The sequence below is a fragment of the Schistocerca americana genome, chromosome 8 (genome assembly GCF_021461395.2).
Source record: "Schistocerca americana isolate TAMUIC-IGC-003095 chromosome 8, iqSchAmer2.1, whole genome shotgun sequence".
Classification (NCBI taxonomy): Eukaryota; Metazoa; Arthropoda; class Insecta; order Orthoptera; family Acrididae; genus Schistocerca; species Schistocerca americana.
The window spans coordinates 269,214,137-269,227,900 of NC_060126.1; the positions used below are offsets into that span (position 1 = coordinate 269,214,137).

Below are 13,764 nucleotides of genomic sequence, written 5' to 3' on the forward strand. Positions count from 1 at the left end.
GTAGATGATGTGATACGTTGGTCTTTAAATTGACAATAAAAGAAAAAGGGCGTTATTGTTTACAGTCCCATCTGCTGTGAAGCCGTTATAGACGGACAATGAAACACCAGCAAATCTCATATTTTAAGGACAAGAAAGCACACCCGCAAGATATCAGTTCCAGCAACCGATCGCGTGCGAAATATGGGCCTTAATTCTGATGGTATGTTGTTATGGCCTCCTGAAAGCAAGGCTTTTAAACTGTCGCGCGCACTGGCAGTTTGCCACTCTCACCTCTCTGCTGCAGCTGCCAAATGCCTCAGCACGAAGTACTGTGGTCTGACAATCCATGCCCTTGTATTCCTGGAATGTTCAAGCTGAGGGAGAAGGAGGCGGGAGTTGGATACATCTGTCAAACGTGTTTTGATATGTTGTTCGGCTACACATGTTATTCAAAAAATGGTTCAAATGGCTCTGAGCACTATGCGATTTAACTTCTGAGGTCATCAGTCGCCTAGAACTCAGAACTAATTAAACCTAACTAACCTAAGGACATCACACACATCCATGCCCGAGGCAGGAGCCGAACCTGCGACCGTAGCGGTCGCTCGGTTCCAGACTGTAGCGCCTAGAACCGCACGGCCACTTCGGCCGGCACACATGTTATTCTACGCGAAAATAGTAAGTAATATGAGTACACGACATGCCAACGTCACAGCTATATTTACGCCTCAAAATCAAAATCAATAAACCTAAGCAAATGAGGAAATGAAAAGAAAATTAGTTTCTATCCACGATTTAATCATGACATCCACCTTGAAGACTAGCACATCTCCTGCATGGGTATTTCGCTTTAACAGTACAAGCTTTAAAACCCAAAGAAAATAACGCACAACAGCGATGTTAATAATTAAACGTCCGCCCCTGGTAGCTGAGTCGGCAGCGCGACGGAATGTCATACCTAACGGTGCGGGTTCGATTCCCGGCTGGGTCGGAGATTTTCTTCGCTCAAGGACTGGGTGTTGTGTTGTCCTTATCATCATTTCATCCCCATCGACATGCAAGTCGCCGAAGTGGCGTCAACCCGAAAGACTTGCTCCAGGCGGACGGTCTGGCCGACGGGAGGCCCTAGCCACACAGCATTTCCATTTCAATAATTAAACAGCACTATGCTACATCTTTAGTGACACACGCATTCGTTTCGTTCATTTGCAATGCATTTGTGAATTGCAACATAAGGGTGTTCAAAACAAAAAAGATTTCGGGCTCCACCTACTGGTTAAAAACCGCGTTCTTTGACACAATGAACAAAGCACGTTAGCAATGTAAAAACAGTATTTCACAAGGCTCTTACTCTTTCTGCTGTACAGGACATCACGCGCGTGCATTAGGCGGCTGCAGCGGAGTGGCAAACACCAGGTGCTCACGAATGTTTATTAGCAGCACATTCAGGCGGCCATAACTGCGAACTATAAGAACTATGGCCCAAATTTTCGGGCAGGATCGATCGCTGTGGCTGATATTTCTTGCAAATGTGCTGTTTGCTCCTTAAAATACTCTGATGAGCCAAAACATTATGACCATCTGCTTGATAGCTTGTTTGTATGCCTTTGGAACGAAGCACATCACTGATTCTGCATATGAGGGATCCGACAGTTTCTTGATGGGTTTGTGGAGGTATGTGGCATTAGATTTTTACGCACAGGACAGGTAATTCGCGTAAATAACGGGTCGCTGATTTGCGTACACGGTAATGGAGCCCGATAGCGACTCGGACGGGTTCAATATGATGTACATCAGGTGACTGACATCAACGTGATTTCACTATAATGTTCCTAGAACCACTGTAATACGCTTATGGCTCCGAGACACGGACAATTATACTGCTGAAAGATCACATCGCCGTCGGGGAAGACATCAAGGGGAGAGATGCAGGTGGTTCTAAACTGCCAACGTGACTTCGATTACTACCATATGTCCTATGCAAGCGCAGCAGAATGTCTCCCATAGCGTAATACTGCTCCCACCAGCCTGCGTCCGTGGCGCGCTGCACGTTTCGAGCCACCGTTCACTTCGATGACGGTGTTTGTGGAGACGACCATCAACCCTGTGTAGCAAAAATTTGATTCACCCGAAAAGCCGACACGTCTCTGTTGATTGACGGTCGAATCCTAATGGTCGCGTGCCCACTGTAATCGTAATTGGCGATGTCGTTGGGTCAATATGTGAACACGTAAAGCGTGGTCTGCTGCGGAGCTCCATGTTCAACAATGTACCATGAACAGCGTGCTGCGATACACTTGTGCGAGCAACAGCATTGTGCTCTTTCGGCAGAGATGCCACAGATGACCATCTATCCTAGTTTACAGGGCAGGCAAGCCTCCGAACTCCACGTTCTGTGGAGAGTCATGGATGTCCAATGTAGAAGTTTCCCTAGATGCTCACGACAGTAGCACGTGAACATTCCATCAGCTTCGGCGTTTCCCAGATAATCGTTTACAGGCTCTGCGTAATAATAGTCTGTCCTTTGTCAAAGTCGCTTATCTCAGTGGATTCCCCCCATTTACAGCCCATATCCTCGCTAGGGTGATACCCCGTCCGTGTTTGCTCCGTTTATGTAGTCTGTTACTGAATCACGTGCCGCAACCCCACCAGCCGGTATCCAACATCGCGATGCATGGTAGTTGTAATACTTTGGCATAGCAATGCATAAGGCCAGGTTATGATGTTTCCTTGTGAATACGTGCTATAATATGGCTAAGATGGGCCATGAATTCAATCTATTATCTTTAAAGTGACCACCAGGGCGACAGTCTAAAGAGATTTGAGAAGATGACAGAAAACCTAAATTTTGGTGGCGGGACAAGAAATTGAACCCTGAAACTATCATTTCGCTAGCGAGTCCAGTGGCTTAACCAGTGCGTCACCTTGATTATAATGCTCACATTACGAGAGCCTAGTCTACAGCCAGCCGCTATGGCTGAGTGGTTCTAGGCGCTTCAGTCTGGAACCACGCTGCTGCACGGTCACAGGTTCGAATCCTGCCTCGGGCATGGATGTGTGATGTCCTTAGATTAGTAAGGTTTCGGTAGTTCTAAGTCTAGGGGACTTATGACCTCAGATGTTATGTTAAGTCCCATAGTGCCTAGAGCCATTTGACATAGTCTACAAGCACTGCTTTAGCGGATCAATATTACTGCATCGTCCTTGCCTAAGGAGATATTTTATTTGTTCCGTGATACATGGCGGTGGGAGGCAACATGTGTTAAGCACAGAATAGAGAAAGCGACAGCCAGATGGTGCGTGTGGCCTGACTAATTCATGGCCAGTAGGAGTCGTTTCTCCCCTGCGCCGCTTCCCGGTGTAAATTTCCGAGCAAGTGTGTTGAGTGGCCGCTGAGCGCCCTGCGAGGTCGGGACGTTTGTCTCTCGGGCGCTCATGGCCAAGGCTGTCACGACCTGGACGGCTGCGGGCAGGATCACGATCCCAACTGACTGCCGCCTTTCTCAGCAGACACGTCTCGCTACCTGCTGAAGAACCGAGCACCATGTCCAAAGACTCCGTCACGCGTGTTAGTCCAGACCACGGTACAGCCTTCAGTCGAACACCAACTGGTCTCTCGCAAACTGCGCAACAACGTTCTCCAATACTAGTAAGTTTTCTACGCTCATGAAGTATTACAAACAAAATAATTCGACGCAAAACATTTGTTTTCTTGCACAAAAAGATAGTACCCTTCTTGAATAGGAAATGTTCAAATGTGAAAAGTATGTTAGATTTTTCGCAGAACAAGCAGAATATCTCAGCGAGGTACACAAATTTGTAAGTTCACAGGTACCAATCACTTTCACCTCAGATATGTATAAATCAAACCCACGAGCAGCCGTGCAGATATACGACCAAAATTTTCGGTTGATTTCCTTTGGCCGCAACACAAATGTTGGAACTGATATATCTTCCCGAACGCTTATGCTTCTAGTTGGGTGATTGTGACACCTATTATCCATATCTGCTACTCTATCCTGTGCAAGCTTCTTCATCTCCCAGTACTTACTGCAACCTACATCCTTGTGAATCTGCTTAGTGCATTCATCTCTTGGTCTCCCTCTACGATTTTTACCCTCCACACTGCCCTCCAATGCTAAATTTGTGATCCCCTGAAGCCTCAGAACATGTCCTACCAACTGGTCCCTTCTTCTTTGCAAGTTGTGCCACAATCTCCTCTTCTCCCCAATTCTATTCAATACCTCCTCATTAGTTATGTGATCTACCCATCTAATCTTCAGCATTCTTCTGTAGCACCACATTTCGAAAGCTTCTATTCTCTTCTTGTCCAAACTATTTATCGTCCATGTTTCACTTCCATACATGGCTACGCTCCATACAAACACTTTCAGAAACGACTTCCTGACACTTAAATCTATACTCGATGTTAACAAATTTCTCTTCTTCAGAAACGCTTTCCTTGCCATTGCCAGTTTACATTTTATATCCTCTCTACTTCGACCATCATCAGTTATTTTGCTCCCCAAATAGCAACTCCTTTACTGCTTTAAGTGTCTCATTTCCGAATCTAATTCCCTCAGCATCACCCGACTTAATTCGACTACATTCCATTATCCTCGTTTTGCTTTTGTTGATGTTCATCTTATACCCTCCTTTCAAGACACTGTCCATTCCGTTCAACTGCTCTTCCAAGTCCTTTGCTGTCTCTGACAGAATTACAGTGTCATCGGCAAACCTCAAAGTTTTTATTTCTTCTTCATGGATTTTAATACCTACACCAAATTTTTCTTTTGTTTATTTTACTGCTAGCTCAATATACAGATTGAATAACATCGGGGAGAGGCTACAACCCTGTCTCACTCCCTTCCCAATCACTGCTTCCCTTTCGTGCCCCTCGACTCTTGTAACTGCCATCTGGTTTCTGTACAAATTGTAAACAGCCTTTCGCTCCCTGTATTTTACCCCTGCCACCTTTAGAATTTGTTATAGCTACCCAAAGCAAATCGAGTGGGAATGAGAGAAACTTTCAGTCCAAGTGGCATTCAACTTTCATGGTTCGTATTGACCTATAATTACTAAATCAAAGAATGAAATAAATTTTCTCATTCTAATGACCCAGTTGAGAGCGATATCGAAAGTTTGGTCTTTAGTAAAGCTCTTTTGAAACTCTTGTGCTAAGAACTGTCAGGAAAAATGTTAGCTGCTAATGACTCACGATGCGCATCACGACGGTGACAGAGAGTGGGTTCCCTGGAGTTGCAGAGACCCACCTTCTATTACACTTCAGAAAATGGACATAATCAACATTCAATAAATGTTCAAAACAAACCATTAAGTTGCAGCAAAATGGTTCAACTGCTCTGAGCACTATATGACTTAACATCGGAGGTCATCAGTCCCCTAGACTTAGAACTACTTAAACTTAACTAACCTAAGGACATCACACACATCCATGCCAGAGACAGGGTTCGAACCCGTGACAGTAGCAGCAGCGCGGTTCCGCACTGGAGCGTCTAGAACCGCTCGTCCACAGCGGCCGGCGAACTGACGGGATGTGACGGCATGCAACCGATTTCGAAGCTATCTATCGTGGAGCTTATCGTGAAACTGGCTATCCTTTAAGGAGTAGCTGCAGATAGCGCGGTAATGTGTTTTACGGACATGGAAAAAACAAACATCAGGAGGTTGAATTTGTCGATTGGTCAATTACAATGTCACACACTTTTCAGGAGGAATAGTTTGTTCTAAAGGAGTATGATTTTTATACTCAGATCAGAAATTTAGCAAAATCATGTTATTGAGACCAGCTATTGGCCGAAAGCAGTGCTCATACAATACCTGTATTCCTCTTACGGCCATTCTCCCATTCTTGCTTGCTGTGACGTAAATAAGAGCCACTGTCCTTGTAAGATCACGCACATGAGCACATCCAATTTCTAACAGTACAATAACCTTCCAGCCAATTTACCATCCAGATTAACAGTCGACATAATTGTATACGAATGCGTTAAGGCACTGATGTCAGTTGATCGTGATACAACTTTTTTGGTACCTCTAATTTACAGGGTTCCTTTCATATACATCTCCTTTTCAAATCCCGACTGATCGGAGTTGAAAGCAAATCCCTTACTCGACGATGGGATAAGCTTGTTTTAATTATCTACAAATGTTCGGGTCGTTTCTGCAGTTTGCTGTGCATACCAAGCTAACGCTTTCTCTGAAATATCGTTATATTACGTCTTCCAGTACTATAGCACTGGTTAAGTTATGCAACCATCCATTGCTTCCAGTGAAATCACTGTAATCTACATCTACATGATTACTCTGCAATTCACATTTAAGTGCTTGGCAGAGATTTCATCGAACCACAATCATACTATCTCTCTACCATTCCACTCCCGAACAGCGCTCGGGAAAAACGAACACGTAAACCTTTCTGTTCGAACTCTGATTTCTCTTATTTTATTTTGATGATCATTCCTACCTATGTAGGTTGGGCTCAACAAAATATTTTCGTATTCGGAAGAGAAAGTTGGTGACTGAAATTTCGTAAATAGATCTCACCGCGACGAAAAACGTCTTTGCTTTAACGACTTCCATCCCAACTCGCGTATCATATCTGCCACACTCTCTCCCCTATTACGTGATAATACAAAACGAGCTGCCCTTTTTTGCACCCATTCGATGTCCTCCGTCAGTCCCAGCTGGTAAGGATCCCACACCGCGCAGCAATATTCTAGCAGAGGACGAACGAGTGTAGTGTAAGCTGTCTCTTTAGTGGACTTGTTGCATCTTCTAAGTGTCCTGCCAATGAAACGCAACCTTTGGCTCGCCTTCCCCACAATATTATCTATGTGGTCTTTCCAACTGAAGTTGTTCGTAATTTTAACACCCAGGTACTTAGTTGAATTGACAGCCTTGAAAATTGTACTATTTATCGAGTAATCGAATTCCAACGGATTTCTTTTGGAACTCATGTGGATCACCTCACACTTTTCGTTATTTAGCTGCCACCTGCCACACCACACAGCAATCTTTTCTAAATCGCTTTGCAACTGATACTGGTTTTCGGATGACCTTACTAGACGGTAAATTACAGCATCATCTGCGAACAACCTAAGAGAACTGCTCAGATTGTCACCCAGGTCATTTATATAGATCAGGAACAGCAGAGGTCCCAGGACGCTTCCCTGGGGAACACCTGATATCCCTTCGGTTTTACTTGATGATTTGCCGTCTGTTACTACGAACTGCGACCTTCCTGACAGGAAATCACGAAACCAGTCGCAATTTGCGTCGCGCGCAATTTGATGTGCATAACATAGTAGATCACTATCACGCACATCCTGTAAATTTTGTCGAGCACGCTTGAAACGCGCAGACACCAGTTTTTGTAACAAGTGTGCCTTGTCCTCCATTGAATATCCGTAGTTTTTTTATGCGGTACAAAGTCTTATTGCTGCAGACTTTTTCGAAATCCGTTTATAATTTTTGTACTATGCTGCGGATGATCTTCCGTGTACCTAATTATGCTTAGGGTCTGCTCTTTGGACAACAACTGTCCCTTATTTCGTTCCATTTGAAACGGGATTTGCGGCTCCCTGTCCGACAAGGATGATGAACTACACGGCTCGACACCTGCTCCGGTATCACTTACACGTGTTAAGCAAGTATCGTCATCATTGTAGTTCTCATGTACATTGTCCGCACAATCAAATGTATACGACATCACACATTGCACTGACTCATCTTGCAGAAACGCTAATATTTCATTCACCATTTCTTTCTCACTCTGCAAAATCCCTTGGGTTCTTTTCTGACTGAATGTCAACTTCGGCAACTGTTTCAGATATAATGCAATGTTTGTTTTAAAGCTTCCTGGCAGATTAAAACTGTATGCCGGACCGAGACTCGAACTCGGGACCTTTGCCTTTCACGGGCAAGTGCTCTACCGACTGAGCTACCCAAGCACGACTCATGCCCCGTCCTCACAGCTTTACTTCTTCCAGTACCTCGTCTCCTACCTTCCAAACTTTACAGAAGCTCTCCTGTGAACCTTGCAGAACTAGCAGTCCTGAAAGAAAGGATATTGCGGAGACGAAGGTAAGAGACGAGGTACTGGCAGAAGTAAAGCACGGGGCGTGAGTTGTGCGATGTCTCCGCAATATCCTTCCTTTCCGGAGTGCTAGTTCTGCAAGGTTCGCAGGAGAGCTTCTGTATAGTTTGGAAGGTAGGAGACGAGGTACTGGCAGAAGTAAAGCTGTGAGGACGGGCCGTGAGTCGTGCTTGGGTAACTCAGTCGGTAGAGCACTTGCCTGCGAAAGGAAAAGGTACCGAGTTCGAGTCTCGGTCCGGCACACAGTTTTAATCAGCCAGGAAGTTTCATATCGGCACACACTCCGCTGCAGAGTGAAAATCTCATTCTGGAATGTTTGTTTTGTTTATTGTTTCCATTACTCTGCTCTGTATCAACACCACTAGCACTATGGCAGCGTTGTGAGTTACTCGTAGGCTAAGCAGTTAAATCATGCTCCGTAGCCTCATGCTGTGCTCACCAATGGATACCTCCAGTCGCGCTCCCTGTTGTTCAAATATTCAAATGTGTATGAAATCTTATGGTACTTAACTGCTAAGGTCACCATTCCCTAAGCTTACACACTACTTAACCTAAATTATCCTAAGGACAAACACATACACACCCATGCCCGAGGGAGGACTCGAACGTCCGCCGGGACCAACCGCACAGTCCATGACTGCAGTGCCCTTACACCGCGCGGCTAATCCCGCGCGGCTCTCCCTGTTGTCATTAGCAGCCAATATTATGATTGCATAGCAGACAATATGTGGAGCGTCGTATGCCGTAAACATCTTCGGCCTTTTGCGACCTCACACTTAAGGGGATTCCTTGTCAGATAAGTCTGTCACGACGGTCTCACGAAAAGCAATTCGTTTTTAACAACAGATGCCAAAAGTCAGTCAGCTATTCCTGTTGATTCTGTATGCGGCGGACATAAATACCCCCAACGATTTATGAGCAACAATAGCAATAATTTCATTGTAATTAAAGATTTTGAATTCGTTCATGTTGAAGTTTGTTCAGATTGGATCAGTGATCAAGTGCTCGATTTTGGCAATCAGTGAAGAGCGTCCCGTCTGGAAACAGCAACATAGTGTTCTAAAGATGCAACAGAAATAATGCGCATTTACAGTTAAAATGTTTCGTCCGAACTGTGATATTCCGCAGGCTGTATGTATTTTTCTTTTTTTCGTTTTTAATTTGGGCCTAAGGTTCCGTGTTAGTGAAGTATGTTCAGAAGGACAAATGTGTGAGAACAAACCAACAGTGACCTAGTGGCAGGTACAATACAGTGTGTTAGGGGTATAAGTGGAGATATTTTGTCGGTGACTGAGGACATTGTACCGAATAACGTCACACAGTATTTGCCTCATTTACAGACTAATGCCTATAACTATTACGAGGATTATGTTTTTAGGTTGGTTAGTACCTTCAAGTATGAGTGACACAAGCAAGCAGTTCATTGGTTATTTTCCCCTGGAGAGCAGGTCAGGTATTGAAGTGTGGAAGCGTGAACGCAAAATGGATAATCTATACTGACAAGCGTAGTTCACTTTATGGAGCAATTACGTCCGTGCAAAAATATCGTATAGTACATTATGTGATGTGTTCGCGGGAACATAATTAGGTGCCGAGAAAAAAAAACAACTAGCACACTGAAGTAGGTACATATTAAGATACAAATTATCAAAATATCTTTGCCTATATCCCCAACACCTTGTATACTATTCTTCTTCATATAACAAAATCAAAGGAAACCCTAACATCAAAACTGGGGTTCGAAATTTTATCATCCAGAAGACGAGTATAGTGATCCACCGCTGAACTAAACCTGTATCCCATCTTCCGGTTTGACGCTTGTGAGCAATCGTGGACCAACGGTGTTAGGCAAAACGCATGACTGAGCTAAGGCTAGCCGCGCGGAGTGGCTGCCTGGTTCGAGGCGCTATGTCGCGGATTGCGCTGGCCCTCCCGCCGAAGGTTCGAGGCCTCCCTCGGGCATGAGTGTGTGTATGCTGTTCTTAGCATAATTTAGTTTAAGTAGTGTGTAAGTCTAGAGACCGATGACCTCAGCAGTTTGGTTCCTTAGAAATTCAACACATCTTAACATTTGAGCTAAGGCTATAGTATTTCAGGGTGTATCAAAATTATTTTGACTGTTACATACGAAAAACTCCATGAGACAACTGATGTCATTTGATCGAGTTATTTACAGAGTGATCTGCAACAGCGCTATTCAGAGCCGAAACACACATTTCAGTTTGAATAGATAGTACCACATGTTTTTATTCATTCCATCAGTTCGTCGATTACATGAACCTTATGCTGCTCTCTACAGACTGAAGGTAGAGGACTGTGGAACCCACTGTAATGGTCTGATACGTTTCATCCAGCGACCTGAAAAGTAGCAATGTAAATGCTTGAAAGTTTTATCAAATGTGGAATTGGCCAGTAGATCTCATGAGAGGCGGACTCGCCAGGGTAAAAGAATGCGGGAACTATTGTGCTGTCAGGAGAAAATCAGAACAGTAGAATGGCTCAGTCTGGAAAGCTAAGTGACTTCGAATGCGGACCAATCATTGCATGTAATCTGAGTAACAGGTTAATCAGGGACTTTTAAACCCATCTAGAGCTCCCCAAGCTGACTGTCCGTGAAGTGATTGCGAAGTGAGATGCGAAGGAAACACTATAGCTAAACCAAGATCAGACAGACCTCATGTACTGAGGGACAGGGACGTCGAGCTTTGCGGATGGTGGTTGTCCAAAATGGTATGAAATCATCGGAAGGAGTCACTCGTGAGTTACAAAGTGCCACCTGCAGTCCACGTGCCACAATCCGGGCAGGGAGGCAAAAAGAACAGGGTACAGAGGTCGAACAACTCCTTCTAAGCCATATGAATCACTTTATAACCAGTAGAGATTTGATGGAAGGGTTTGAGGTTTGGGATTGACGAATGCCTGGAAAACACTGCCTGTCGTCATGTGTACCAACAGTGAAGGTATGGGAAATATGGTGTTAGGGTGTGGGGATGTTTGTGGATGGGATGTGGTCCCCTTATTGAGCTTTAGAAAACGATAAATGCGGAAGGATACGAACGCATTTTGCAACGTTGAGTATTGCCTGAAGTGGAAGAGCAGTTCAGAACGGATGACTGTTTTATCTGGATGACAATGTACCCTGTCATTATGCAACATCTATGAGGCAATGATTTGTGGACAAAAATATTACTGAAATGGATTCGCCGGCTCAGAGTCCCGATCGTAACCCAATGGAAACCTTTGGAAAGAGTTAGAAAGTCAGCTTCTCTCCAGATCCCAGCGTCCAACATCACTACCTTGTCCGATTTCGGCTCTCGAGGAAGCTTTGGCTGCCATTCCTCAGACACCTCATCGGAAGTGTCCCTTGCAGAGTTCAAGCCGTCATAAGGACAAAGAATGGACTCACCATATACTAGTGCTTTTGATCAGAAAGCTAAATGTAATGTTGAGCCGTCTTACTGCAGGCACACTACCAAAAGGATCTGTTGTGAGCGTTCATCAATGATATTTGGCTGCAACATTTCAAGGTAGGTGTCTGTGAATTATCGGTGCGAGTAAATGTTCAAATGTGTGTGAATTCCTAAGGGACCAAACTGCTAAGGTCATAGGTCCGTAGACTGACACACTACTTAAACTAACTTATGCTAAGAACAAACACACACATCCATGCCCGAGGGAGGACTCGAACCTCCGGCGGGAGGGGCCGCGCAATCCGTGACATGGCGTCTCAAACCGTGGGCCACTACGCGCGGCCTTAAAATAAATCACATTGGCACAGTCATAGCGCATAGCATATAATCACCTAAATCGAGTCACGCCAGCGTTCACGTGTGGCCAGAGGTTCCTATACACACACAAGACGTTCTTTCGTCGGTCTTGGTGCGGGTAAAATCACTTCATCGCAGAATAGCCGTTTGATGCAGATTGGCCGGCTGGACATCCAACGGTTTTGCTAACACATGCTAAGTTTCCGTGCGTTCGTTATTTATCACGGTGTTAGTGCTGCATTGCTTGCATGTGATCTATTTTTTTCGTGAAAATTAGTCATTATTTTTGCAGACAGCACTGTAGACTCGCATCCGATGGACTCTTGAACAGAGCTTTCTGCTCTACAGTAATGTTCACGACACTTCTGCCTGGCTCAGTTTTTTTATTTTTCCTGCTGGAGGCCATGCAGCCATCACTCAGCGTTTTAGAAATTTTCTAGTAGTCGACTCGCACGTATTCGTCCTCGAATAAGTCGAATTTATCATGCGGTACCATAAATGTTTAGGCGGTTTATTGAATGTCATGCTAGATCATTGTACAACGAGCAGCATCAAACACTTTCATCACGGATGTCATAGATTTATCCGCATAAAAACAATTTTGAAACACCCATTACCTGCCGACAACTGATTCACGTGCTGCTTAGCCTTGACACGGCGACGCTTTAGTTAATCTGTGTCTATAGGCACTAGCGCCAGCGGGGCGTTAAACCCATTCATAACAGGCAATGAAGTCCACTTAAGGCACGAACAATCGACGCGAGAGCGAACGAAGGTCGTGTTGTTGCGCCGAGCTTTTGCGGTTGGCAAGCACTCCATCGGTGAAATCGCAGGCGTAAATGTGGCAATACGAGCCAATAACTGAACCTGCGGGCCTTGTTTCAGTCCGGAACATCGACTAAGCGAGCGGTTTATCCCGCCGCAGACGTGAACAACTCTAGTTGTGGTTCGCGGCGCACCACCCCTTTCTTGTACCACACGCAGAATATGCGTTGCGAAAAGCCATGGCATTAAAATCTCCAATCGTTGATTTACATCCAGTGCATTGGCTTTCTGTAACTGTACTGACGGTTTAGGACACAAGTAGGAAGAAAAACTAGTTATAACAATTTATATTCTATTTATTGTTGTTGTGTCTAGGCATGCACAGAAGCACGGCCCGTAACGTCAGAGATAAACTAATATAGAGGCATCACCATCAGGTCATCATCAAATCGCAGCCAGCCTTTATAGCGATCCACCTCCACTGTGTTGTTTGCAGCCAATCACCCCGAATGCCAGTTTACATCAGAGCCTCAAAAATTCCATCTCCGCAGGTTTTTTTTCAACTACCTCGTGACCTCCTTCCGTTGAAAACAAAATCGAGTAGTTTATACGCTATCGCTGGGCGTCCATTCGATTGGCATGGCTTACCCACAGAAGACACTTGCTGCTCACGGGTAATGTACACTCAACAGTGACACACGAAGCACTTAGTTCACCCATGCTGTTATGTCATTCATCGTTTATCTCTGTCTCTTAGAGAAATAGTATTTAATATACGCCTATATAGATAAATTCCATACCTAGTACCAACATTTAAAAGAAAGCAAAACCCGCAAGATTGGCCAGTTTACAGAAGTTCAGAATTGTGGTTTAACTTCAATGCGAGATGCTTTTGATACTTCCCACAACGAAACTCTGTCCTGAACTCTCGCAGAAGACCCAAAGATATTCTGGTCTCATGTAACGCACACCGGCGATAAGACGCAATGAATACCTTCACTGGGTGATAATTCCTCTGTCAGTGCCTCTAAAACAGAGTTAATAACAAGTTTCCTGAGATTCCTCAACCAAAGAAGACAAAGTTAATATTCCGGAATTCGAATGAAGAACAACTGGTATCATGAGTAACTC

General features: G+C 44.6%; 1 protein-coding gene and 1 non-coding gene across 2 annotated transcripts in view; one reads left to right on the plus strand and one right to left on the minus strand.

The window, feature by feature from the left end:
• Positions 1–13,764, plus strand: part of LOC124545288 (leucine-rich repeat extensin-like protein 3) — a 128,858-nt gene that overhangs the window by 44,962 nt on the left and 70,132 nt on the right. The window lies entirely within an intron of this gene.
• On the minus strand, positions 7,882–7,956 carry Trnas-uga. The gene has a single exon. It is a non-coding gene; the product is annotated as a tRNA-Ser (tRNA).